Here is a 25,197-nt window from a genome sequence, read left to right as displayed (position 1 = left end):
GGCACCACCTCCTGCCCGGATCATCGATGGCGAGCCGGCTTGGACTGTGCGCCGGCTCTTAGATGTCCGTAGGATGGGCCGGGGCTTCCAGTATTTGGTGGACTGGGAGGGGTACGGACCTGAAGAACGCTCCTGGGTGAAGAGGATGATTATCTCAGCAAAGGAGAAGTGCTCACTATCACAGATTTAGACTGGTTTGTGAACAATATTTGAGGGAAATGGTGATATTGTGTATGTGGAAAAAGTTTTAGATCTTTGAGTTCATCTCATACAAAATGGGAGCAAAACCAAAAGTGTTGCATTTATATTTTTGTTGAGTGTAAAATGCACAACAAATTTTAAAAGACTATGTTACAAAATTGAAATAAAACATTAACTCCAATAATTTGAGAGAGAAAGAGAGAGATAGAGATTAAAATAGAAAAAAAAAAAAGAAATTCAAAGGTACATAATTTTGAAACATTGAGAGGAATAAGAATGAATTCCTTGGAGTAGACAATGTAAGTGGACAGAGAGATGAAATGAGGGAGCTGAAGATTGTGTTTCTACATGTCGGGCTGTAAAGACTTTCAATCAGAGGAAGGAGAGGATTGAAATAATTTTGGAGCTAGAGGTTGTGCAGAATGAAAGGACTACGACAGAGAGAGAGAGAGAGAGAGAGAGAGAGAGAGAGAGAGAAGAGAGAGAGAAGAGAGAGAGAGAGAGAGAGAGAGAAGGAGAGAGAGAGAGAGAGAGGTGAAAAACCTGGGTACTGCAATAGTCCACAGTGTGCACTCAGTAAAAAATGGAAAAGTGAAAGGAGGTTCTCATTTAGGGAACCAGACTGTAATTCATCTTGTACACATAAAAATGAACTTATAATTTAAATTAACACCACTGTCCTCCTCAGAATATGTCAATGTGTTTTTTTTCACTACATACTAGACTTCCCACTGTCGCCAAGTGCTTGCTCACAGGGGGGCGTTTTGACCGTTGGTGTTTTTTCCGTAATTATTGTATGGGCCTTGTCTTACAATATAAAGGGCCTTGGGGCAACTGTTTGTTGTGATTTGGCGCTATATAAATAAAAATTGATTTGATTTAGACAATACATTTAAGGTTGTACAAAGAAATTGTGTTTCTGATTTGTTTAAGGATAAGTCAGACCAGGTCTAGGTGCATACTCAGGATCAGTTTTTTCAAAAAAAAATTCTTTAGGTAGAGAAGATCTTTAATTTCACAAAATTAAAGCTCTGCCCTCAGTTTTTGGTTAGCAACCACTCAGGCAGACTGGCCTGTCCCAAACTCCTGAAAGCAGCCATCCATATTCTGCAGCTAAGCAAAACTCAGGTACTCCTTTCCTGTTGCTAGGGTGCTCTGCAATGAGATACCTGCACAGCAGCTCATGCACAGGGAAGAGCACCACTTGGTCCAAATGTCAGGGCTGACCATGCCTCATACTGCAAATGGCACTACTCATCTGTGTCTCCTTAAGTAAATTTTCATTTCACATAAAGTCATTCTGGCGGTGCCCAAGGATCCACCAAAAGAATGTAGTACCAAAACCATCATGTCATCATCTTAGGTCAGTGGTTAGCAGTCAGGACACACAACCATGCAGTAAGAGCTGAAACACCAGGATACCAAAGACTTGAACTTCTGTTGTCCTGAAAAAGGGAACAGCATTAACATAAACCTCTGTCCAGCAACTTCACAACTTCATAAGCTCTTCTCACATCTCTGAACCTCATAGGGTGACTTCCAACTTTCACCACAAATACTGCTGATGCCTCAGTCCTAGAAGTCACTGAAAGCCTGGATCTTACTCTTGATCCAGGACCATCACAAATCCAGATGCTCCAACACTTCACTCAAGCAGTGCTGCCAACCGTCCCGCAATGGGAGGGACAGTCCTGGTACTGACCCCAGGCCCAGCTTCCCGCATGAGTGTGTGTGTGTGTGACAGCCATTAGTCTAGCATTTGTGTGGGTCCAGGCATGCCCCTGGACCCCCGAGTTATGCTTTGTGCCCTTGGCGCTCGCGACCACGCGTGGGTATCCCACACTGGTAAAGTCAAATGTTGCCAGGTATGCTCAAGTTCTCAAGTGCTGCAACTGGGGCACCCTTCGACTCCATAAAGGTCATAGCATTATCACATCACACAGTCAAAGCCAATGAACTATTCTTCACCAATGAACGCACCTAAACTGCTAAAGATCATGACTCCACAGCCCTACACAAAAACCTGGGCATGTTAGCATTTCACAGAGTAGGAGTCAGAAGAAATCCCTAATTACAACCAGATTTCACTGGGTAGAAATCAGAGATTCTGCCTCTACTCTGCACAGCACACAGTACCAGTGTTTAGGCTGGATGTGATGTCCAGCAACATATTGGGGATTCTGTAAATTCTCAGGATGTCTGACAGAACAGCCTGACCAACAATTCCAAACATTTTGTGGAAATCAACAGGGGTTGCAAATAGGGCTGCAGCTATCGATTATTTTAGTAATTGAATATTCTATCGATTATTCTGGCAATTAATCGACTAATCGGATAAAAACTACTTTTGCGTTTTTAAACAACATAAATAGACCAGGCCTCTCCCTAAGCAATGGCACAATGTCGCTGTGCCACCACTCAGATTGTCAAATTTAGTGTACAACCCCAATTCCAATGAAGTTGGGACGTTGTGTAAAATGTAATTAAAAACAGAATACAACGATTTGCAAATCCTCTTCAACCTATATTCAATTGAATACACCACAAAGACAAGATATTTCATGTTCAAACTGATAAACTTTATTGGTTTTGTGCAAATATTTGCTCATTTCAAAATGGATGCCTGCAACACATTTCAAAAAAGCTGGGGCAGTGGTATGTTTACCACTGTGTTACATCACCTTTCCTTCTAACAACACTCAATAAGTGGTCTTTTTCCTATTTTGTCCAGAGGACACGACGTTCATGATTTCCAAAAACAATTTGAAATGTGGACTCGTTAGACCACAGCACACTTTTCCACTTTGCATCTGTCCATTTCAAATGAGCTCAGGCCCATAGAAGGTGGCGGTGTTTCTGGATGTTGTTGATGTATGGCTTTCGCTTTGCATGGTTGCATGGAGTTTTAACTTGCACTTGTAGATGTAGAGACAAACTGTGTTAACTGACAATGGTTTTCTGAAGTGTTCCTGAGCCAATGCGGTAAGATCTTTTACACAATGATGTCGGTTTTTAATCCAGTGCCACCTGAGGGATCAAAGGTCACGGCATTCAGTGTTGGTTTTTGGCCTTGTCGCTTACATGTATAAAGTTCTCCAGATTATCTGAATCTTCTGATTATACCATAGACTGTAGAGGGGTGGTGGCCAAGTGGTTAATGCGCTTGGTTTCAGTGCAGAAGGTTCCGGGTTCAAATCCCACCCCTGCCACATTTCTCCATGTAATGTGGAGTTGCGTGAGGAAGGGCATTCGCCATAAAACCTGTGCCAATTCAACATGCAGATCCACCTTGGATTTGCTGTGGCGACCCCGAGTGCAAACAAGTGAGCAGCCGAAGGGACTATACTATGGACTGCAGATGATGGAATCCCTAAATTCCTTGCAACTGAATGTTGAGAAACATTGTTCTTAAACTGTTAATCTATTTTTTCATGCAGTTGTTCACAAAGTGGTGATCCTCGCCCTATCCTTGCTTGTGAATGTCTGAGACTTTTGTGGATGCTCCTTTTATACCCAATCATGAGTGTCCTCAGTTCCCAAACACTTACTGAGTGTTGTTAGAAGGAAAGGTGATGTAACACAGTGGTAAACATACCACTGTCCCAGATTTTTTAAAATGTGTTGCAGGCATCCATTTCAAAATGAGCAAATATTTGCACAAAAATAATAAAGTTTTATCAGTCTGAACATTAAAAATATTGTCTTTGTGGTGTATTCAATTGAATATAGGTTGAAGAGGATTTGCAAAGTCATTGTATTCTGTTTTTATTCACATTTTACACAATGCCCCAAATTAATTGTAATTGAGGTTGTATCATTGCATGAGTGTATGTATAACACATATGATTATGAGTGGTGAAATCATTGCAATTATTTATTTTTTCACATCTTTACAGTGTCTTCCCACTGTAAATCTTTCCCAGTGTCAGGAGCTCAGCCCTCCCCTGACAGCAGACCGTAAGTGCAGGTGGTCAGTGTAACCCTCAGTGAGTCAGGCTGCATGTAAATGTGAGCACAGCCTGTGAAAAACTGGGCTCTGGAGGGGTGCGACGATTTACCCAAACTGACTCCAAATGACTAAATAAAGTACTTTTATTTATTTGCAGAAATGTGCTCCATTCTCAAAACAGTACATGAAGCGCTCTCTCTCCCTCCCTCTGTCTCACTGTCTCTTTAGAATGCTGAAACAATATATAAGGGATGTTTAAGTACATTTGTACTGGGAATTTTTTTTTGGTGGGGGGGGGGCATACAACAGACTCTGAACTTTAAGATCTGATGTTACGAGTCCTGACAAGGCAGCAGTGCGTCCCGCTGTACGTCTGCAAAAGGTGAGCGCTGTTTGCTTTTCATGTACCGTTTTGAGAACTGAGCGCACTTCATTTACTCATATCTGGAGTCAGTTTTACTTTAAATGCGCAGTAAGTTTATTTCGGATGATAAGCCTGGACCCCTTTTCTCTTAAAAGGCTTTATTTTACTGTGTGTCACGTTGGAAAGCTGTAGCTTATGGTGCTACAGAATAGCTCTTACACGGCTTATGCGCATGCTCTAGTCTTCTTCTGTTTTTTTTTTTTTTTTTTTTCCCTGGGGATGTTACAGCCTGGCAAATGTACAACAATGTTAAACGAAGCATTGAGGCACAGAATTTGCCTCAAACATTTTTTGTCATCAAATTATTTAAGTTACCTGAATAATGGTGGTTAGGGTTAGTGTGAGGTAACTGTAATGGGGACTGATGCTGTTGCAAGCCAGGCAGTCACCCTTTACTTTCCTGAAAGGAACAACAAGTCCTTTCTTAAGCCTGGTTCACATGGCAGGATTTTAAAATTATCTGTAGGTTTCCAAAACCTGAGAGACCACATACGTGGAAATAAAAAAAATCATAGATCTAACAGGTTTGGTCGTACAGCGTGTGGTGTTCAGCCACATGGTGAAGTCAACACACCACACACGAACAGATTTCACACACGAACATTCCCAAGTCAGACCGGAAATCTCGCTAAATCCCTCGAGATTAAACAAGACTTCAGAGTAAACAGATAGCGATAGTTTGTGGACTATTTAAAACAGAGGGAAAAAAGATACAAAAAGAAAAAGAAAAGGCGTTCTTTAAAGGAGTGGAGACAGTGCGACCACCGGACTTTCTGGTAAGTCATAACAGCTGTTTTGATTTTATTTTCCGCTTCGTACGTGCGTCACCTGGCTTTGTAATTGGCTGCACATCACATTCAGCAGGTTGCGTGCTCGTTTGTGGTCAGAAGACACCACACACACTGCGATATTGGGCCAAGACAATCCAACATGTTGAATATCCCCGATTTGCGGTCGCAGCGCTCCTGTCGTCCTTCCGAGCAGATCAGAGCGCTCTTAACACACCACACTTGGCAGGAATATCTGATAAGATCATCTTTAGCATTATCATGATTGTCGGGGCATCCTTAAGGTTGTCGGAAGGGGAAGATCGGGTCCAATATTGGCCTAATTACCTTGTCGTGTGAACCAGGTTTTACAGACTGTTGGGATGATCCCTGTCTCCCAGATGCAAGCAAGCAATGCTTAGAGCATGAAGAGAACATCTACACCTAGCTGGAGGACTGAACTCCTGCAGATTTCTACTTCCTCCTTCCTCCTTGGTTTCACCACCTCACATTAATGTGGTTCACAGCAGTCTGGAGGGTCACTCAACAGGGCTCTGACATGAATAAGTCCAGATACAAGTGCTCAACCGTACTATGACCTGCTAGGACTGTGATGGGACTACAAATATTTTTGGAGGAGGCATTTCAAGTCCCTTGACTTCCCTGACTTCCCTGGATGGTATTCAAAATGATCTCAGAGATAAAATTCCTCCTCCTGTGAAGATTGGCAACTTCAGTGCAATCCCTGGAATCTTTCAGTTTTTATTACCTTACCATGAAAGAATTCCGATATTCCATTCGGCTCATTTGTTAAATTGTGTGCAAACTTGTGCAAATCAGCCTGATATTAATGATCAGGCTGATTAAGCTACATTAAATCTGCAATCAGAGTTCACTACTGAGCACTTCCATAAATCCTACAATTCTACAGGAGTCCTCAGCATCTTCCTATGAGAATGTGATCGATCAAACTTCACTTCATCGTGACTATCAGAATAACCACGTCCAGTGTTGCTAGTCTGGATGTTGAAACTAAGCTCCAGCAACTCATAACTCCAGGTTTTGAAAATTGAAGAAGCAAGGAGTTAACAGATGCATGAGAGCCAATGCTGCCTTTGTTTGCTGCCATCCCAGTGCCAGTGGTAGCACTGAAATCACCTGCGACCAGAGGAGTGTCACCTCTGGCGCAGTCATAAACCACAGAATGAAGCAGCGAGTAAAAAGTCTCCTTGGCAATATACTACTGACTGCAGTCAGAGTGTAGACTGAGACGACAGCCAGGACAGCCAAAGGATGCTGAAGCTGGAGCCTCGTAATACAGTCCTGCTCTGTTTATTTTTTACCTTTGTCCCTTCCATTTTTTTCTTACCCTGTGTTATTTTCCGCATTGCTTTGTATCTTGAGATGTGTTTCACTAAACAGCAAGCTCAGCTGGATGGAACATCAGCCAGTTCATGACACCGGCATCTATGCTGGCCAACATATGCTCTAATGGATGAAGACAACTCAAAAAGTCTGAAACTGTTGAACTGACCAAGGTCAATAAAAAGTCCATTTTTAAAGGGGTTAAATTATTAAAGGATTTTCATTCAGGTTAGAAAAGAATGTTCAATGATGCAAAACCTAAATGTGCAGATCCTCACCTCTGCAGCCATTCTGATGTCACTCATCACGGCGTCATGGACACAAGTTGCAGAGGGAGGTTTTTTTTTTAAGCTTTTATTTAATGCTAAACAGAATGCAGTATTGTTTACTTTCTCTGAGCTGTATAGCACAAACAACAAAAGCTCAAATGCCTTGAATATATAACACTTAAAAAAAGATGGTGATAAATGCTTTGATTGATGGTTTGAGTCACACGTGTCACACTGTATACGTAAAATAATTATCTCATCTCTGGCCTTGAATAAACAGCATTTTATTTTCTGACAGGCTGAGGGGAATGTTTTTCAGTTATGATTGACGATAAAAAAAACAACAACAAAACAAAAAAGAGCAGTACACATTTAATGACTGACTCGGGTGACAACACAATTTGCTGTCTCTTTAACGCACAAATATAACAGCTCTCTTGGAAGAAATATACAGATGGAGAACAGATGGCCGGAGTTTTGTGCACTCTTGAGAACGACTTTTGGCGTAATCGTGATGGAGCAAACATAAACAGCGTTTTTCAGTAAACATAAAAAGAAAGCTCACTGCTGTAATTTATGCAGTGATTAGAACAGCAGAAAGGATGGAAGCACAGGCTGTGGTGGAAGCTGTGGAAGTTGAAGAAACTGTCCAGCATGGGCTCTAATCCCGCTTCTTTCTTCTGTGCCCCAGCTGAAGCTCACACCTCTCATCCACACTGGAATATTTCCATTGTGATTTGGTCTTCCTCGGGCCGGTGCTTAACCCTGGCTACCGACGACTCCTGGTTGACAGTGACTTGAAATCATACCGGAGCTTATAGGTTGGTAGAACTCTTACGCCACAGAGCCACCCACTCGTCAGAGTGGGTGGCTCTGTGCTCGGCTTTCAGTGGCTTACCAGTCGAGTGAGTATAAGAGAAATTGTGGAGAGCTGGGCATGTCCCAACTTGTCCTCTGACACTCCAAAACGGAGGTGTTCTTTGTCTCGCTCCATCAGCGAATCCGTCGTGACGCGCGAAGCCTCTGCGCGGCTTTCCATGACAAAATCTCTTGTTAAAAGTGAAATCTGCCGGAAAACGGCTGATGTCCAGCTCTTGTGATAACCAGAGAAATTGCACACGACGGTCCCGGACCCACACAGCCATCCATTTAGAAATGATCTGGTGGTTTCTGCCCGTCGATCGCGGCTCAGAGTGCCATGCACCATTGTGGGCCGTCCTTAAAGCAGTAGTAACACTCCTTAATCTCTGTGAAGCAAATAAAATTTTCACCGAAAGCCATCTGAATTTTCCGAATGGATTCCAGCTGCCTGTCTCTAATAGTTTCTGAAAAAATTCTGATGGAACAAAGCCCCAATCATTCCGCCATTTCCTCACAATGAAAAAACGACGAGAGGGGTGGACCAGTGCTCACTCAAAGCCTGCCCACAGATGAATGACGCAACCGACAGGCGTGAAAAAAACTCATGCATGCGCACAAAGGTTCAAGCTTGGCTGACGTAAAAACATATGAATCAAATCCATATATTTTTTGCATAAAATAAAAAGGTCGGATACTTTTCTAACAGACCTCATATATATATATATATATATATATATATATATATATATATGAACAAATGAAACACTTGTGACAGAGCACTTGTGCCTCCAAAGAAATTTTTTGCTTTAACCCTCTGGGGACGACGGCTAAGACAAAGCTTTACTAAATTATAAATAACTCTGGAATGATATGAGATAGAAACTTACTTTTTTTTTTGCTGAAAGGTTAACTCTGCAGATGTTCGAGCCAGCCATCGGTCATCTTTGTACTCCTCATAGAAGCTGTGTGATGACGTGCACAATGTTGAGTGTCCAATCGGAACTGGCTCACCTTCACATGGTTTTCCAAAATCCAATCATAGGGCAGATTTACCTCACGTGAAAAGCCAAAGCTCGTTTTCAGGAGTGATGTGTTACTAGTTGGCCCGTCTGAATAGCCCCCTGGGTGCTCCAATGAGTACATACTATTAGTACATACTCAGTGCGCCTTGCGCCATTATGCACAGCGATCAGTGAAAGCAGGAGCACACGGAGAGCCTCTGATGACAATCTCACGTGCTCAAACAAAGAGTGTGTAACTATCAGGATTGCTCCACTAGTTTGCATGTGAATGTTACTGAATAACTCTGTTGCTTTCTCTGCGTAAAGCACTGTTTACAATATCAATGGACAACAAAACGCATAGACCATTTTGTATATATTGTTCAAAATGTGCATTTGTGTTTATTGTTTGAACCTTTTTGTTGCACAGTCTTTCCCACAAGACCTCAAATTACCTTTATAAAGTGTTAAAACAGTTGTTTATTATAGTTTGCTGTGTGCTTTGAATAAATGTGTGTAGAAAATTATTTTTCGCTTTATTTTTTCCTTGCCTGCTTTTGATTGTACACCTTTATTACACTTATAAAACACAACAAAAACATATATATTCTGAAAGTACAGGTTGTCTTGAAAAAAAAAAGACATAAAACTTGATTGTGGGATGCAGGGAGAGCTGGTAACAGCAATAATAAAACATTTATGCCAGGCGAGTGAAATGTCCAAAAAATGCCCTCTGACTCCAGAGGGTTAAAAATCTTCCACCCTCTGTAAGCACACTGAAAGTTCAGCTGATGTCTTTAGTGAAAAAAGATGGATATTCTTTTTCATAAATGGCTAAGAAAAAATCCAAACATCTTGTTTGCTGAGTATCACAGCTGTCATTTACAGCTGGTAACCCAAAATCATCTCCACCACTGTTTTTACTTCAATATGCATTATGTTGGAGTGCACTATGAGCACAGTTCAATCCATTGAACCCAAAGTGCAATTAAAAGGAAATATGCATGCACAGGATGAGAACAGATGTTGTACACCACATTTTCTGCAGTTTTCAGAGAGTCAAAATATCTGGAGTCAAGTAAGTCTTGCTATTATCACAACACACGTTCCTGTTTGAATTATTCTAACAAGTACAAACTGTAAGTGCACCACAGCCAGTGCGCAACTGCATCACGGTGAGATGCACATACGTGTTTGACCTTTTAACTGCTGGAGTGGTAATAATCCGAGTCAGTAAATACATAAGGCCAAACATACACAGATGGCGGAAGAAAACATGCATCAAGATGCATTGATAAACATTTGATAATCAACTCACAGTCCTTTGAATTGCGAGGTGTCTAGACATTCCCACCCCTGTTTTTATAGATTAGATTATTAAAATATTAGAAAATAATTATATATTAGAAACATACTGGGATGGGCAGCACTTTCTTATTTCTGTGTTACATTTTCATTGCTGCTGTTGTCTTGCATGTATCAATAAAAGTCATATTATGAGTAATGATCAATAACAGCCTGGAGGAGGAATTACGAAAAACAACCCAATTTAGAGATACTACCAAACATCTGCTCAATCAACACACAAGTCTGTCATGGAAACAACATCTCACTAGTAAAGTTAGAAAACTTACAGGATGCTTCCTTTTGGCTCCTAAACAAGTACTTTGTGTTGTTTTTGACAATCCAAACGCTGTCAGGTGAATTATGCACCTGCCTTCATTCCCTCAGCTTATTTATTCAGATGAGGCTGAACCAGCACTAGAGATGTGGCAGTAATGGTGAACAACTCCAAAGATGTATGCAGTTATAAATCCCTGTGGCTCTCTGGAGATTCTGTTTTTCCATGTGCCACAACAGTATACTCAAAGAAAATGTCCCATTTGTTCAGAAATACCCCACAACACAGATGCAAAAGGTGTCTGACATCAGTTTCAATATGTCTTTAATACCACAGGCTCCTGCAGTGTGATCACGACCCACAGACAGACAGACAGTCAAGGAGCTTTAAATGTCTGCACTGCAGCACAAACTCTCGCAGTGTTCAGGTGCTCAAAGCGCCAACTCAGCCCTTCTCCCGTAATATCAGTGAAACCTGCAGATAAATGGGCTTTGAACCGAGTAAACAGCGGTCACATGTGCAGAGCTGTTTTCAATTACCTTGAGGTTAACCCCTCCAAGAGGTCTCCATCTTTGCACAGGACAGAAGATCATCCTGCATCACTGCCTTCATCTGATCTCTGCTGCTTTTTAGTCCAGACAATTACTTTGACATGCTTTTAATTTGCCATCATTTCTTTTTTATATTTCTTCATAATATAATATAATACAACATCAAGTAGAAGCTGAGGTGACTGTAGGACATCTGTGTGTGTGTGTATGCACATGTGTGAGTGTTTCACACTTTAGACTGATACAGACTGAATTTTAATTGAGGAAATGAATACATTTTGTAAAAGACAATGCAGTAATGGGCAGCACGCTGCCTTAGCGGTTAGCACTGTTGCCTCACAGCAAGAAAGTTGTGGGATTGCTTCCGACCTGGGGCTTTCTGTGTGGCGTTTATATGTTCTCCGGGTTCCTTCCACTTCCAAAGACATGCAGATTAAGTGAACTGGTGAGTATGTAAATTGACCGTAGTGTGTGTGTGTGTGTGTGTGTGTGTGTATGTGTGTGTGTGTGTGGCCAGCGACAGACTGGTGTCCTATTCAGGGTGTACCATGCCTCATGCTCTATGACTGCTGGGATAGACTCCAGCCCCCCATGACCTTTACTTAGAGTAAGTGGGTATAGAAAATGAATGGATGAACGATGCAGTACAATTTTTTAACAAACTTTTTTTTTACTGTCTGCTTCTTTAGTATATGTTATATGATCAGTTTTAATGTTCCAAGCTCAACAAATGATTCACCTCTCTAACCTGCATGTTCACAGGGTGGTGACGCAGCTTTGGGTCCTTCCAGGATCAACAAATAACAGGCCCCCGTTAGACAATAAAGGTTACAGGCCTAATCTTTCACCTGGTGCTGCTTCCCCTGTTTTCACACCCATATGGGTGTGTAGGTTTTACAGTGAGGCTTGGTTAGACTGTGTAAAAGTATTGCCATCATGAGGTGGCGGAAATCACCACAGGGCCCATTCAAGTTGGTCGGGGAGTGTGCCATCTTGGTTAAGATTAGGTATACACAGGTCTAAGTATTTATTTTTTTGTGTCGTCTCCCCCCATGACCTGATCCCGGATAAGTGGTTGGTGATGAGTGAGAGAATGTCGTCTCCCAGCACCAACCCCAGTTCCTCCTGGGGGTTTGCCCTCTAGGTGAGGCTTGGCATACAGCTGGGCACTGTCAACTGGGCCCTGTGGTACCAGGCTAATGCCAAGAATCATCCTCTGACAGCTAAATGAGAGCACATGCCATCAGGCCAGACCACCCCTGAGCACGCCACGTTGCCAGTGAAACTGTGGTGACCATCCCCCCACCAACAGTTGCTGCTCCTTCCCACATCATGATGTGCATGTGGCAGATGATTCTGAGTCCCCTGGCATTCTTTTAACTTCTACCTTGGCTCTGGAAATTAAGAATAACAGTTTGTGGCACTCCCTTGCTTGAGTTGAATAACCACTCAACCTACCTGCTGGTTAAGAAGCTGACGAGTATACCTATTTAATTAACCACACAACAAATATGAGGGATGTTAAAAGATAGCTTGTTCCATGATTTTTAACAGTTTTGTTTTTTTGCCATTCATTGGTCAGCTACCCCTTGCCCATTGGTGATGATGAAGTGAAGGAAGTCCTCTTCACATTCCTAATTAAAATGATCATTGTCAACTGTAGTAAGTCACTGATCTGAAGTGCCACACTGAGCACAGGAGGCAACAGATCATATTACTGTATCATATTACAATATGATATTATTGCTGTGATGAGTAATATGAAACAGTCATATTGTCCAATTGATGAACTCCCTATTACATCACTTAAATTTTGTTCAGATTCAGCAGCTTTAATGAATATTTTGTGACTGGGTCTGCTTCCAAGACATAAGCTTCAATAATCTCAGATGAAACCCACCTGAAAGAAGAAAAAGTTGTAGATCCTTGACTGGAAGCTTGAGGTTTGCTCCAAAAGTGAGCAGGTTCCCATTTAAGTCCATGAATGTCCAAAATGTTCAACTTTAGGGCACAAATAAAAATGTTTACAGTCTGGTATAAAAATGGTGTTAGTCTCCATAGATAGTTTTTCCCCTCCATGACAAGTGTACAGACAGTGAATTTTGATTTTAACAATAAAAGCACTGCAGTGTCAAGCACCTGAGTACATCTCAGACTTGTTAAAGCCCTATAAGTTGCTCATTAAGATTGTCAGACAAAAGCTTATTGGAGGTCCCTCATACTTGTTTAAAAACTAGTGGTGACTGTGCTTTTCAAACTGTAGTTTTTAAACTTGGTAATGAGTTTTCTGTCAGTTTTGTAAAATGGATTGTGTCAACAACTTTAAGACACCTTTTTGTAGAGACAGGCATTTGGGTAGTAGTTTTTAGAACTTTCACAAGATTTTTGTGTAATTGAGTGAAATTTAGTGAGCAGGTGAGAGAGGCACTGGATGGAGGGGAAGCAAGTTGGGACAACTGGAAAAGCAGATCTGGTGAGGGAGACAGCTAGGAAGGTACTAGGTGTGACATCTGGACAGTGGAAGGAAGATTAGGAGACTTGGTGGTGTTACAAAGATGTCCAGGAAAGCATAAGAAGAAAGAGGTTGGCAAAAAAGTTTTGGGATAGTCGGAGAGATGAAAGAAAGTCAGACAGGAGAACAAGGAGATGGGGTGTAAGGCAAAAAGAGCTAAGATAAGTAAAAAGCATACTGCGAGCTGTGCAAGAAGTTGAATAGGAAGGAAGGACAAAAGGACTTGTACTGGTTAGCCAGACAAAGGGACAGAGCTGAAAAGGATGTACAGCAGGTTAGGGTGGTAAAAGATGCACATGGTAATGTGGTGACAAGCGAGGAGAGTGTGTTGAGAAGGTGGAGGGAATATTTTGAGGAGCTGATGAATGAAAAAAAATGAGAGAGAGAGAAAAGGCTGGATGATGTGGCAAGAGTAAATCAGGGAGTACAATAGATAAGTAAGGATGAAGTGAGGGCAGCTATGAAGAGGATAAAGAGTGGAAAGGCAGCTGGTCCAGATGACATTCCAGTGGAGACACGGACATGTCTAGGAGAGATGGGAGTGGAGTTAAAAACCAGATTGTTTAATAAAATCTTGGAAAGTGAGCAGATGCCTGAGGAGTGGAGACAAAGTGTGTTGTTCCTATTTTTAAGAACAAGGGTGATGTGCAGAGCTGCAAGATGTGCAGGCATAATGTTGATCAGCCACAGCATGAAGTTATGGGAAGGAGTAGCAGCTAGGCTTAGAAAACAGGTGAAGATCTGTGAGCAGCAATATGGGTTCATGCTGAGAAAGTGCACTACGATGCAATGTTTCCTCTGAGAATATGATGGAGAAGTATAGAGAAGGCCAGAAGGAGTTACATTGTGCGTTTGTGGATTTAGAGAAACATGGCTGCAAGCAACTGAAAATTTTTTGACTGAACATTTTCCGTGAGTGGACGGACTGTGCAGCGAAGCCGCGAAGTCATCTAGGGGAGTCTGGGGGCATGCCCCCCATCGGAAATTTTGAAAAAAAAAAAAATGGTGCAATTTGATGCATTCTGAGTGCAATTTGGACAGTTTTCCTTTGCCTAAAACAGTGCTTTTTATCATACTGCAAAAAATGACTAAAGTGTATTAATTTCATCACAATTTATTTACTATTTTGTATGACAGTATGTGTCCGTAATAAGTTACCATCCACAAATGGAATGACTGTCTGCAATAATTTAACTGACTATAATTTCTGCTTTCATTCTACATAATTAACCAAATCCTAAGTGTGTCTTACAAAATAAATAAATTATTCGAACCTTTATGCTATTACCTGGTAAAATAAATAATACACTTAAAGACACTAAAAGACATGATAAGTATTGCCAATGAAAAGTCTTTTTCCACGTTGCTGAAGCTTATCTCTTCTTCTGCCATGTAGGGCAAATGAAGTTCCTTCAAGTGGCATCCCACTTCCTTGGTCATAAACTCCCACACTTCTGGCAAGTACTGGTCATCAACCCTGTACATCTTCACCTCTCTCCAAACACTTGGTGTGCGGATGGATGGCATGTGGCCGTAGGCCTTCTCCACATTGAGTAGGTCCATGATACCTACATACTTCAGCACCTCAACCTGCAGTTCTACTGGCAGCAAGTCCATGGCTGTTATTAGATAAAAAAAAAATGGAAGTCTATGGTGGCATTCTGCATTCATGTTATCTGTGTGGCACTGCTGAGTTTTCTTTTTTAATGTTTTATTTAATTTGGAAATCACTTTTTGGGGGAAATTGTAAATATATTTAGGTATTGTAAATTAACTGCAGTTGTATTTACTGTCAATTAAGCAACCACTGAAGATATGTGCACTGGGGTGGGATTTTTACTTCTTCCGACTCCCTTTCGAACTTTCTTGTTGTCATTTTTTGATTTGCTTCTTTTTTTATCTTGTTTATTTTTTCATATGAGTGTAGAGGTACAGAGAGTACAAAGAAGCTTTGTTCATTTGATTTGCTTATATTGTGAACTGCCATGATACTGGAATTGACAACTAAGTCCGAAATAAAAAAAAAAATTGATTGATTGAACCACGAGACCAACTGAGTTTTAAATAAAGTCTTGTGAAATACTGTCACCAGAATCCAGCACTTTCAAATGCCACAAGTTTTAATATAAATGATAAAAATTATAACCAATGAACACTTTTACAGTATTAGCATTTTATTTTACTTCAAAATATATCTTGTCATTTTTTAATCGATTAAAGAGTAAAAACTTAATAAATCAGTTGTAAGTACTAAAAGAAGTTTATGCAGAAAGCAATTTAGCCAGAAGGTTGAGAGGGGGAAGTGTTGACTTTTTAAGTACTTGAAAGACACTGGACTCATCGAGAGGATTTAGTACTGCTATAATGGACTGATGCAGCAGGTGGCAGCAGTGCGATGCCATTAATTGCCGTAGAAGAAGAGAGGGGTAAGTTAGATTTCATCACCGGGACACACGTTTGGAGAGGAGTGCATTTCATGTCAAAAGAAAGCTATAAAGTGTAAAAACGGAAGGAAATCAATTGTAAGGCCTGAAAGGAGTTTCTGTAGGAAGTATTTTAGCAGTAAAGTCCAGTGAGAGGAGGAAGTGTTGCCTTTTTAAATACTTGAAAGCAGAGGTGTCAAGTAACGAAGTACAAATACTTCGTTACTGTACTTAAGTACACTTTTTAGGTATCTATACTTTACTCCATTACTTATTTTTCTGCCTACTTCTTACTTCTACTCATTACATTTTCACACAAGTATCTGTACTTTCTATTCCTTACATTTTTAAAACAAAAAGCCTCGTTACTCTTGGCTTCAGTTTAATGTTTATATACGAGGTCTCTTAGATAATAAACCGACCCTTTTATTATTTTTTTTAACTATATGGATTTGAATGACATGCGATTACACCAATCATGCTTGAACCCTCGTGCGCATGCGTGAGTTTTTCACGCGTGTCGGGTGACGTCATTTCCCTGTGGGCAGGCCTTGAGTGAGATGTGGTCCCGCCCTCTCGGCTGAATTCCTTTGTTTCACACGCTGCTCGAGACGGCGCGCGTTGCTTTATCAAACTTTTTTCTGGACCTGTGAGGAATATCCGAGAAATTAAGATGGTTTTCTGTGAAAAGTTTAACGGCTGATGAGAGATTATGGGGTGTTTCTGTCGGTGTAAGGACTTCCCACGGAGCGGGACGTCCTGCAGCGCTTCCAGGCGCTGTCGTCGGCCTGTTTCGAGCTGAAAACATCCTAATTTAAGGCTTAATTCACCCAGGACATCGTGAGAGAACAGAGAAGATTCAGAAGAGGCCGGCATAAGGAATTTATGCGGACATTCCACTGTTTAAGGACATTTTTTAATGAAAGACGTACGCGCAAATTCGCCGAGTCGTTTCCGTGAATTCCGCCTGAATTCTACAAATGGTTTTCAACACGGAGGTGTTTTTCCTGCCGCGACCCCCCGCGGTCGGGTCCAGCCCGACATGCGACTCTGCCCGCACGTTCTTTCATTACAAAATGACCGTTAACAATGGAATGTCCGAATAAACTCCTCATGCCGACTTCTTCTGAAAGTTCTCTGTTCTCTGACGACTTACTGCGTCAACAGAGCCTGAAATGTGGAAGTTTTCAACTTGAAACGGCGAGACGCTGCCGCCTCGAAGCGCAGATCGCTGTCAGGCGCCGTGGACCGTCCTTAAAGCGACACTACCAGACCAAAATCTCTCATCAGCCGTTAAAATTTTTACCAAAAACCAGCTGAATTTATTGAATGGTGTCAAACAAAGCAACAGTCTCTGAGCCATTCCTAAACAATGAAAAAAATCGACGAGCGGTGGACGACTCCTCACTCAAAGACTGCCCACAGGTGAATGACGTAACCGACAGGCGTGAAAAAACTCTCGCATGCCCACGAGGGTTCAAGCATGTCTGATGTAATCACACGTGATTCAAATCCATATGGTTTTTGAAAAAAATAATAAGGTCGGATACTTTTCTAATAGACCTCGTATATATTTCACATCATGTGCGCCTGTAATCAACTTTTCTGCAGCGCGGCTTTGCTTTGAACCGTGAACCAATTGAAGCAGTGGTTCGCAGATTGAAGCAATGCTTCGACCATTGCTTCATTTATTCTTTCTTTCTTTCGCTTAATTTTCCCCCGCTAAAACCCTAAAGAGCATACTTCTGTGAGTATTATTTACCTTTTCTATGTTAAACCGACCTGTTATGGTCTTCTGAAACAGTTGATGGATGTATTTTATAACTTAAAAACGGGAGCGACGCTAATGCGTTAGCATGTCTATGGCATTTTCAATGTTAAAAGTTAGCATTAAGCAATTGCAGCCGTCATCACGTTCGGGTGCATTTGTTTTCAAATTGTAATATTTCTTAAATTTATTTTTGTTTATATATTAATAATCTAATGATTATTATATACAATTCTAGAGAAAGGCAAAAAGAACCTGAATAGAAACACAACAGAAAATATAAAAGCAACTAACAAAGAACATACATAAATAAATACATACATAAATAAATAAATGTTTCCTGTGAACACCTAGCGATTCTTACACCTCCACTTCATCCCTGTCTTATTTAATGAGTTTGTTTCGGTCAAACCATATTTTCATTGTGTTAATTTCTTCAGTGATTTTCTCCAGAACTATCTGCCAAACTAGAAAACTGCTGCATCCTAGTAAGAGCAGAATACTACTGGAATGAATTTGAATAAGGAAAGTTGTGTTTTTTTCCTTCACTAAATGGATGCTGCACTCACTGCAGTTTATTGTCTGGAATAGTCCCAGATTGCATTTCAGAGCTTCTAGAATTGAAACATTTGCGTGCAGGTGGTGTTGGGGGGTAATTTTGGGTTTTGGGTCTTGGGCCACATGTAGAATGAATCAGTTTTTAAATTAAGCTTTCAATTCATATAGTGGCATCTACCTTTTTTTTTTTTTTTTTTTTTTTAAAGGTTACTTTATACTTTTATACTTTAAGTAGGTTTTGAAGCACATACTTTTTCACTTTTACTTGAGTAAAGAGGTCAAGTTGATACTTCAACTTTTACCAGAGTGTTTTTAAACTGCAGTATCTATACTTCTACTTAAGTAACAAATGTGTGTACTTTTGACACCACTGCTTGAAAGACACGGCTCAATGAGAGGATTTAGGGTTGCTTTAACGGCCTGATACAGTAGGTGGCAGCAGTCCAACAATAAGGATGCCGGCTGCCATTAAACGCCATAGAAGAAGAGAGGGGTGAGTTTGATTTTCTCATACGGACACCCGGTTTGATAGGAGCGCGTTTCGTGTCGAAATAAAGCCATAAAATATATATATGTTTTAAGTTAGCGGTTTTATACGATGATATAAACGGAACATGGAAAAAAAAATTGGACGGAAATCCATAAACGGAGGTTTTGCTCACGTTTACCTTCAGAAAGCAATGAGCGCGGTGACAGAGTCGCTGCCCAGAACACCACTGCGCACACACGACCGCTTCCTGTAATGGCGGCCTCCGTATGGAATACATTTTAAAGCAAATTCCGTCGTTCTCTCCCGTTTTGTGTCGAAATGAAGCAATAAAATATTTTTTTCAGTTAGCGATTATAAATGACGGAATAAACGGAACCAGAAAATAAAAACTGACAGACATCCATATACAGACGGAGATTTTGCAGCCATGGAGAAATCTTATAACAGGGTGCCAAGAGAAGAGTTGTGCTATTGTACAACCCCAGTTCCAATGAAGTTGGGATGTTGTGTAATATGTAAATAAAAACAGAATACATTGATTTGCAAATCCTCTTCAACCTATATTCAATTGAATACACCACAAAGACAAGATATTTAATGTTCAAACTGTTAAACTTTATTGTTTTTTGTGCAAATATTTGCTAATTTTCCTGCAACACGTTTCAAAAAAGCTGGGACAGTGGTATGTTTACCACTGTGTTAATCAACTTTCCTTCTAACAACACTCAATAAGCATTTGGGAACTGAGGACACTAATTGTTGAAGCTTTGTAGGTGGAATTCTTTCCCATTCTTGCTTGATGTACGACGTAAGTTGTTCAACAGTCTGGGGTCTCCATTGTAGTATTTTGCACTTCATAATGCGCAACACATTTTCAATGGGTGACAGGTCTGGATTGCAGGCAGGCCAGTCTAGTACCCGCACTCTTTTACTACGAAGCCACTCTGTTGTAACATGTGCAGAATGTGGCTTGGCATTGTCTTGCTGAAATAAGCAGGGACGTCCCTGAAAAAGACATTGCTTGGATGGCAGCATGTGTTGCTCCAAAACCTGGATGTACCTTTCAGCATTGATGGTGCCAATAACACACCCCCATACCATCACAGATGCTGGCTTTTGAACTTTGCGCTGGTAACAATCTGGATAGTCTTTTCCATCTTTTGTCCGGAGGACTCGACTAGGGCTGAAACGATTAGTCGAGTAACTCGAATAATTCGATTACAAAAAATGTTTGAGGCAAATCCTGTGCCTCAAAGCTTTAACATTGTAGTGCATATACCAGGCCAGTGTGTGACACTGCCATGTCCCCAGAAAAAAAAAAAAAAAAAAACAGAAGACTAGAGCATAACAGGTAATCAAATTAGCAACGATAGCTACACCTTTCCAACATGACACACAGAGTATAAAATAGCCTTTTAAGAGAAAGATGGTCCACATTGATCATCTGAACTAGACCTACTGTGCATTTAAAGTGAAGCAGTGTGTTTGTCTATTTTTAAAAAACACACGGTCTGCTCTACGTGGGGAGTGACTCTTCACCTTGTGGCCGGCTGCTGTGTCTCTGCCCGGTGTGAGGGGAGCCCACAGCTACAGCTCTGTCCCAAGCCACATTGACAAACAGTTTCTGAAAGAAGATCCTCTCAGCTCTCTTTCAACTGTGTTTTGCTTTTTAATTTTCACTGTTTTGGGCTGACTGCATGGGGGCTTCTTTTGGAGAAGATTCAAAACAGTGACTGTCATTGGTTGGAAATGTTTTATACTATCAACACTGCAATGCAAGACAGCAACATGCAATGTTGCAAAGCCATTCTACCGAGAGGAAGCTCCATCATGAGAGAGACAGAGAGAGCGGGAGAGTGAGAGGGAGTGAGTATAATAACACATTTTATAGGATAGTATATTTTTACACAGAAAAGACGATTTACTATTATTTCAATCCCATATCTCCTGCTTACACATTTACTTACTGTAGAATATTGCTTAACTGTATGACATGTTTCCCATGTCAATAAAGCTCCATTGAAATTGAATTGAGAGACAGAGAGAGACATAAACCACCATAAACCCAAAACAGGAGATTAAACTGCTGTCACTTTATCTGTGTATAATATAACTCATTCTATAGGATAGTATATTTTTACACCAAAAGCACAATTTTTGCTTTTATTTCAATCCCATATCTCCTGTTTACACATTTATTTACTGTAGAATATTGTTGACTGTATGTACATATTCTATGTAACACTTGCTTTGACAATTTAAACATGTTTGCCATGTCAATATAAAGTCTATGCTATTTTCGAAGACCTGCCATTTCTCATCAATCAACATTTGATTGATTGGATTTTTTTTTCCCCACGGGGCGCCCCAAAAATTGCGTACAAGTACATGTGCCATTTTGAGGAACGAGTGCATTTCTAAAATGCCACAAGAAACCACCAAAAACATCAAATCTATGCTTGAATCTTAGATGTACCTTCTGGCAAATTGTAGCTGATATTTCAGGTCTTCTTTTTAAGAAAATCCTACTCTATACCACTTCATCATGAAGCTGTACAACTGGGGATACAAAATATCCTCATATAAAAGCAATAAAAATGATAGTAATATTTAAGCAAACAGAGCTCTGGTATCGGAATAGTATCGGTATCGCCAGATATCCAAATTTAGGTATCGAGATTGTGAGATGGATGCGAGAGTCTGGGATGTCGACTGAGGGGCTGTGAGAAGGGGTGAAGTGGGAAGCCCAAGATTTTTTATTAAATAGATGGTGATTAAAGTTGTAATGCATAAATGAGTCTCCGTAAATGACAGCAGCTCACCAAGATGGGATGTGAAATCCTCTGCTGTCGAGTGTCACAGTGTCTTTCAGTGCATATGCGGCCTGAAGTCACATCATGACTGATACTGGAAATGTCCAGATTGATTCCTGCAACCGAGTCCTGTCAGTGATCAGGGGAAATCAGCTTCACAGATACTGTTGTCTTCCCCCCGCTCTCGGTAGCAGCAGCAGTCGCACTGACTCAGCTCAAGGGAGCAGAATTTCTGTTGACTATTTTGGGTTAGCACAAACAAATCTAAGTAAAAAAATATATCAATGTCTATGAACAAGCTCACAAAATCTTACCCCTGCCCATGTCGTAGTAGTTCCTTGGTGCTCATTAAATTTTTCATGATGAAATATGTGAATTAGCTCAATGGTCTACCTTTGTATTGAAGCGGTTAGTAGGTTTATTTACATATGCAATGATCAAATGAAGAAATACAATGTAAATAAGTAACAAATGTCCTATTATCGCTCCTTGAAGACACTGGAGTGGAAATATTTTCCTTCATGGGAGGTGTCACAGTTGTGGTTGTTGATGCACATACTGCTTTGCAGAAACCTTGCGTGTTACATCACTGTGCAGAGCCGTTTTCGATACTGCTGGACAGTGTTGGATTTCAACAGGCCCACTCACAGCAATGAAACACTTTGGATCTGATTGTGGATTTGAATTCCACTGGTTCCTCTTTTGTTGTACTTCCACTCAGGAGTGTTTTTTTTCTGTTAATTTTCTGGCTAATTTGGTATTTTCATTTTGTATCTAATGAAGGACGAAATTCATTGATTCAAGATCATTGCTACACAATATACTGGACCAACAACACTGACAGAATTTAACATGAAAGTACCAGCGTTTGCAGATTGCTCTCCGGTCACAAGGGCGTTATTGACATTTTGGGTAACAATTTTAATCTTTCTCTGTGTGACCTCTTATACTTGGTGGAACCACATGATCCGTGGTCCATACAAACTGCTTTCTACAGTTCAGCACACCTGAACTGTGAATTAATTGCAAAGCTTACATGATTTTGTGTCATGGTGACTTGTTTTTAAAGCAATAACTGTATTTATTTCAATGAAGTTGTGGTAAATTTACAGTTTGAGTGGGAGTTAAAGCAGCTGCGCATACACATCATGCAGTCACAAACACCTGTTAAAAATAGCCTCGTGCTGTGCTTCAGGGATGTTCCTGGGGCTGCAGAGTACGGCTTTTCACACATTAATTTTCTCCAAAGCCGCACTGATAAATCCATATCCTGTTGATGAACAGATCAAAAATCTGATCCAATCTGATATGAATCAGCCTGATAAAACTGCTTTTTTGATTAGTCAGTTTAGCCTGACTCACCAAAAAAGTGTGATTCCTCATCTGCAAGGTGGAGCGAGCAGCCAGTGTTTGTAAGCTGCCTGGATCAACACACAGCACTGAGGATTTTTAAAAACACACAAACACACTGCTTCACTTTAAGCCTCTTTTAGATCATCAACAGTATATTCTACTTTGTGTGTATGTGTGTATATATATATATATATATATATATATATATATATATATATATATATATACACACACACACACACACACACACACACACACACACACACACACACAGTGAGGCAAATAAGTATTTGATCCACTGTCGATTTTGCAAGTTTTACCACCTACGAAAAATGGAGAGGTCTTCAACTGTGAGAAATAGAATCTAAATAAAAAACTAAACCAGAAAATCACATTGTATGATTTTTAAATTGCATGAAAATAAGTATTGTGATTGAGGATTTTTTGGGTTTCTCCCTTGTTCTCAGTTCACTTTGTTGGATTTTTGTTGTTTGTCAATTTTTAACTGAAGAAGTTTGGACTTGTGTATTAGTTGTGTCTTCTTTGCTATAGATGCTATCTGCATCTTTTTGGGATTTGGATTTTCTGAGTCATTAATTGTATCACTGCCACCCTTTTAAATCATTAAAATACCTTTGCTTTTGCACCTAATCCACCTGTGTTTTGGCTACTTGCATCTTGGGGTCCAATTCCTGCCTACTTAGTGGTATTAACTAACACAAAAAGACAAAAAAGTAACCAAATGACCCTGATCAAAAGTTACCCTGGTGATTTTGGCCTGATAACATGCACACAAGTTGACACAAATGGGTTTGAATGGCTACAAAAGATAACCATCCTCACCTGTGAGCTGTTCGCTTGTAATCAGTGTGTGTGTGTATCAAAGGTCAGTGAGTTTCTGGGTTCCTGACAGACCAGACCCTTGCATCTTTTATCAAGTGCTGCACTGACGTTCTGGTTTCTGAGCCATAGGGAAAGCAAAACAATTGTCAAAGAAAAGGTAATTTAACTACCAAACAGAAAAGGGATGTAAAAAGATATCCAAGGTACTGAGAATGCCAATCAGCAGTGTTAAAACTCTAAGAAATGGAAGATGGGGGATTGTGTTGGAACCAAACTATGGTCAGGTAGTCCAGCAAAAATCTCAGAAACAAGTGCCAGGAAGATTGTTCAGGATACAAAGGAAAAACCCACAAATAACTTCAGCTGAAATAGAGGACTCTCTGAAAAAAAGTGGTGTGGCTGTTTCAGGATGCACAATAAGGAGGCACTTGAAGAAGAATGGGCTCCATGGTCGAGTCACCAGATGAAAGCCATTACTATGTAAATGCCACAAAGTATCCCGCTTACAATATGCCAGAAGTCATTTGGTGTGATGAGACCAAAATTAAAATTTTTGGCCACAACCATAAACGTTACATTTGGAGAGGGGTCAACAAGGCCTATGATGTTGATGTACGACCACTGCTACTGTGAAGCACGGCAGTGGATCGCTGATGTTTTGGGGATGTGTGAGCTACAAAGGCACAGGAAACTTGGTAGAAAATTGACAGCAGGATGAATGCAGCATGTTATCAGAAAATACTGGAGGGAAATTTGCACTTATCAGCCCAGGAAGCTGCACATGGGACGTACTTGGACGTTCCAATATGACAATGATCAAAAACACAAGGCCAAGTCGACCTGTCATTGGCTGCAACAGAATAAAGTGAAGGTTCAGTGCAGGTTGAGCCACTCTTAGGAAATCTCAAATGTGCACTTCATGTAAGACAGCCCAGAAATTTACAGAAACTGGAGGGCTTTGCCAAGAAGAACGGGCAGCTTTGCCATCAGAGAATATAAAGAGCCTCATCCACAATTACCACAAAAAGACTCCAAGCTACTACTGATGTTAAAGGGGGGAATACACAGAATTAAGAACTGGGGTATGCAAACTTTTGGTCAGTGTCATTTGTGTGGTTTCTGTTGTCATTATGGGCCCTTGACACAGTGCGAAATTCGGTCAAAGTGCGCACGAGGTGCGCATAAAGCGGGAATTGTTTGCAAAACATGTAAAATTGTCCCTGTGTCCAACGCCTCGTACACCTGTTGCTACAACTACAGTGAGGAAAATAAGTATTTGAACACCCTGCGGTTTTGCAAGTTCTCCCACTTAGAAATCATGGAGGCATCTGAAATTTTCATCTTTCCATCTGTGTACATGTATTTGTATTGAATCGTTCAGTATGGGACGTTCAGTTCGGTACACGGGTGAGTTCGCATTGCGTGTTT

The 25,197-nt window shown here is 40.7% G+C and overlaps 1 protein-coding gene and 1 long non-coding RNA gene across 2 annotated transcripts in view; one reads left to right on the top strand and one right to left on the bottom strand.

Annotated features, from left to right (window-relative positions):
* Nucleotides 1–25,197, bottom strand: part of ascc3 (activating signal cointegrator 1 complex subunit 3) — a 626,361-nt gene that overhangs the window by 317,779 nt on the left and 283,385 nt on the right.
* LOC117513722 lies at nt 14,194–19,225 on the top strand. The gene is made up of 3 exons (XR_004561691.1): nt 14,194–14,375; nt 15,825–15,838; nt 19,194–19,225. It is a non-coding gene; the product is annotated as an uncharacterized LOC117513722 (long non-coding RNA).

This window comes from Thalassophryne amazonica, chromosome 7 (genome assembly GCF_902500255.1).
Source record: "Thalassophryne amazonica chromosome 7, fThaAma1.1, whole genome shotgun sequence".
Lineage (NCBI taxonomy): Eukaryota > Metazoa > Chordata > Actinopteri > Batrachoidiformes > Batrachoididae > Thalassophryne > Thalassophryne amazonica.
This window is presented reverse-complemented; position numbering and strand designations above follow the sequence as displayed.